This window comes from Equus przewalskii, chromosome 1 (genome assembly GCF_037783145.1).
Source record: "Equus przewalskii isolate Varuska chromosome 1, EquPr2, whole genome shotgun sequence".
NCBI classification, from domain to species: Eukaryota; Metazoa; Chordata; class Mammalia; order Perissodactyla; family Equidae; genus Equus; species Equus przewalskii.
Genome location: NC_091831.1, coordinates 85,711,291 through 85,714,932, shown reverse-complemented (window position 1 = coordinate 85,714,932; position 3,642 = coordinate 85,711,291). Strand labels below are relative to the sequence as shown.

The 3,642-nt window shown below is 52.1% G+C and overlaps 1 long non-coding RNA gene across 1 annotated transcript; it reads right to left on the bottom strand.

The window, feature by feature from the left end:
- Positions 1 to 529: 529 nt before the first annotated feature.
- Positions 530 to 3,077, bottom strand: LOC139074800 (uncharacterized). The gene is made up of 2 exons (XR_011524675.1): positions 2,892 to 3,077; positions 530 to 2,433 (listed from the first exon to the last, which is right to left on the bottom strand). It is a non-coding gene; the product is annotated as an uncharacterized lncRNA (long non-coding RNA).
- Positions 3,078 to 3,642: the final 565 nt, after the last annotated feature.

Here is a 3,642-nt window from a genome sequence, read left to right as displayed (position 1 = left end):
TACATACATATACAACACACACCCCTATACACACCCCACACCACACACTACACCCATTTTCACCACATACTATACGCTATATATATACACATCACACACACACACACACACCAAATACATGCTACACACACAACACACACATGCACACCATACACACAAACAGCACTCACACTCTACACTCACACCCCCCCCCCAAATACCCCTTATCACACACAGAGTTTCTCTCTCCTTCCCCCTTTGTCCCTCCCAGGGCTGAGCTGTGTCTGCTGTGCATTTATGTCTGTGTGACGTGCACACGTGTGACCCGAGTGGGGCAGCTGCAGCCGCACCCCTGAGCTGGGCCGGGAGCAGCGAGCGTCCTGCCCCTGACACTGGTGTCCCCCGCCGTCCCATCCGGAGACCTGGGAATGCGTGGGAACCCGGAGGAAGGGAGCTGGTTTTTCTCTAAGTTCTCAATTCCAGAAAGTGTTGTTTCGGTAAATTGCCCCCCTCCCCCCAACAAGCAAACATCCAAGGGGAGAACAAGAACCACAGATAACAGAATATTTTGCTAAGGTAAATGCCAGAGAAAAACCATTTTCTGTGTGTCTTCCGATTTTGGAACTGTATCTGTGTGAGGTATCTTCGTCTTCTGTGAGCATAACTGATGCTTTCAGGAAAGGCGCAGAAGAACTGAGCTGAGATACGGTCCTAAATCTGTTAAAATGTGACATGATATTCTGCGTACCCCAGTAACCTCTTACTGGGAACAGAAAGAAACATACAATCGGTCTTAACAGAGCATTGGTTTTTCTTTCTTCTTCTACTGTGTTGAATTCATTTTTTAAAAACTGGGTTGAAGAGGCTCTGTGGAGTTGGTTCTGCTGGGATCTGTATGTCCTCCTGGGACTGTGGTGAGGCCGGTCTCATTGTCACCTGCTCAGCTTCTCCCTGAGCCGGGCTCTCAGTGGTCAACCACCCCTTTTGGCTGTTGTGTTCCTGGGTGGGTGGTGCTCTTGCTCCAGTGTCCCCTTGCTCCAGCATCTCAAAGAGGCCGTGGCCCCTCCCTGGTGGCCAGTGGAGAAAGGCAGGGAGAGAAAGGGGGGTGCTGAGCCATCTGGGTGCCTTGGCCTCCCTCTGCCTGGCGGGCCCGGTCTGCCCTCAGGTGCGGGCCTCGCAGGTGTGGAGCGGGACCTGCAGTGGGGTAAGGGAGAGGCTGTAGCCCCTGGAGAGCTGGAGGAGCTGCAGTGCATCCTCTGGGGTCCTTGAGTTTCTAGAAGGAGGCAGTTATCTGTAGGGCCAGCCCTCGGGGCTGGAGAGGGAGCTGGGCTCCCAGCAGGCAGCTCTCTTTGAGCCAGTCTCAAGGTCTGGCCACACTCCTCAGCTTCTCTTTCTTGGTCTGTTGTGGCTGCCCCCACCAAGCGGACCATCTGGTTGCCTCTGCACAAAGCCGGAGGTGGTAATCATCGTGTATTCGTGTTCCTGGTGTGGCATTCCTCACCAGAGGTGTTTGAAGGGCAAGAGAGACATTGAGTCCTGAAAATTCTTGATTGCTTTGGAGTGGAAAAAGGAACAATGTCACAAAAGTTGGAAGATGAGGGTAGCTTGTGGGTGCCAAGTGCTCAGTAAACCTGCAGTGGGGGCCCCGCGGGGACGGCTCTCTCAGAGGACATAAAGGAGCTGCCTGGTTGCGGCTTACAGCCCCTTCGCAGTGCCCACAAGGACCAAGATGGACAGTTTCTTGGCACGAAGAGGCCACCTTCCCAGAGCCAGCAGCACCGCCTGCCCCTCTGCGACCTTGGCTGCTGTGTGGACCCCTCCTGAGCCTTCACTTCTGCTTGGACCTTTGAGGCTGCTTCTGGGAAAAGGCTTCGGGGCATCACTTAGAGAAGCATTTTGGGGCCCAGGCGGGGAGGGAACTTATGCACAAACCAGGAGACCTGGCCTCATCGCCTAACCCAGCTGAAACCAGAGAGAACAAGAGAGGTTTTCTCCTCTGTTCTGCAAGAGCGGAGGGGGAACTTTTCAGCCTGGGGCAGGAGGACGTTTATGGTTAAATCTTTCCTGAATCTTTGGTATGGTCCAAAAGGAGAAACTCGGCTGCAGCCCGTTGTCTGATTCTGTGAGCGGAGGCAGGCTTCTGGGCAGAAGTGGAGACCGCTTCCGTTCAGAAATCCAGCGGATGGAGGGACCTGGGGCTAGGACAGGCTTCCCGCATTCCTCGCTGCCGGCTGCACATGTGGCCCTGTTCATCCAACAAAGCTGGGATGCAGATTTGGGTCAGAGTTGGCAGAACTCCATCCACCTGGGAAAGGCTACGCCTTTTCTTTAGTTTGGAGCCTGTTTCCAGAAGGTGCCGGGGCTAAGCTGTGCCAGATGGAAGCTTGGCTGAGCCCTTTTCCTCTTCTCTCCTATGGGGCCAACCAGTATGCTGCTGCACCGAAATCTGAAGATCTGGAACAGATAAAAAATCAGAGCGAGGTTTTTTTCTCAAGATGGAAAACGTCCCAAGCTGCCAAAGGAAGCTACTGAACTTGGCAGATAAAGTGTGAATATAGGGGTTTCTAATGGAAGGGATAAATGACTTCTCAGTGACGTTTACAGACGTAGAAGGAAGAATGGGAGGAGGGTGGACATCTTGGAGCAGCCATGGAGCGCCATCCTGCCCCGACTTTCTGCCATCTTTTCTTCTGTCCCTGGCAGCAGTAGTGGCTGCATTCATGTTACCTTTCCACAGTCAAGTTGCTACCCCATGAAGGTAGTGATGTCATCTTATCCCCAGGCCTCAGAGAACTCAGCCCGGAATGGTTCACCAGTGCTAGTTACCCAGCTGTCTTCTTAGTGGGTTCAGGGCCCAGGTGTTCACTAGATGACCGGGACCCCCGTCCCCTTTCATGCGGAGGAGGCCTTACTTATCTTTCTTGAGCTGCCTTGGCACCTGCTTGTGGATGGGTGGTTTCTAGGTCGTGTGGAGCCAGTGCAGTCCCCTTTTGAAGCTCATCGTTGCCTTGGGAGGGTACATGAGGAGATGTCTGTAAGTAGCTGAGCTTGGCTAGTTGACAAGGCAGCTGGTCTCCTGTCTGTTGACTTCATAATCTAAATCGTTCTCTGTTCTGGAACCCTGTTTTCTGCGGCCACACTGCACTGCTTTAGTTCAGGCTTAAACTTTTTTTTTTTAAACTTTATTAGGATTTTTTTGGCTGCAAATAACAAATTAAACTTGAAAACTTAACCAAAAGAAAAAAAAAATGTGTCAGACTTTCCTTCCAACCTCATGGAATGCAAAGGAAAAGCTAAGACTGGGCCCAGACAGCCCTCCATTCTGACCTCTCTCCTTTGTTTCTCTCTTATTATTTGCTTCATTTCTGGCAGAATAGCTCCCTCTATGCTCTAGTCTGCTTGGCAGATAAGATCACCAGCTTCTCTTGGGTTCATAGTCATAGACAAGGGCCCCCAGAGAGATGGAATTAACCTTCTCTGGTTCCCAATGCCAAGTCCCTAGGGATGGGGCTCCCTGGCCAGCTCAGGTGAGGTTCCCCAGCAGGACTTGGCCTGTGGAAAAGCCTGGAATGTGCCAATTAGTGTCATTTCTCATTTCTGGACCAGGGCAGAATAAATATGCGACTCCAAGCTGATTTGCCTTACAGAGCGAGGGGGCTGGGC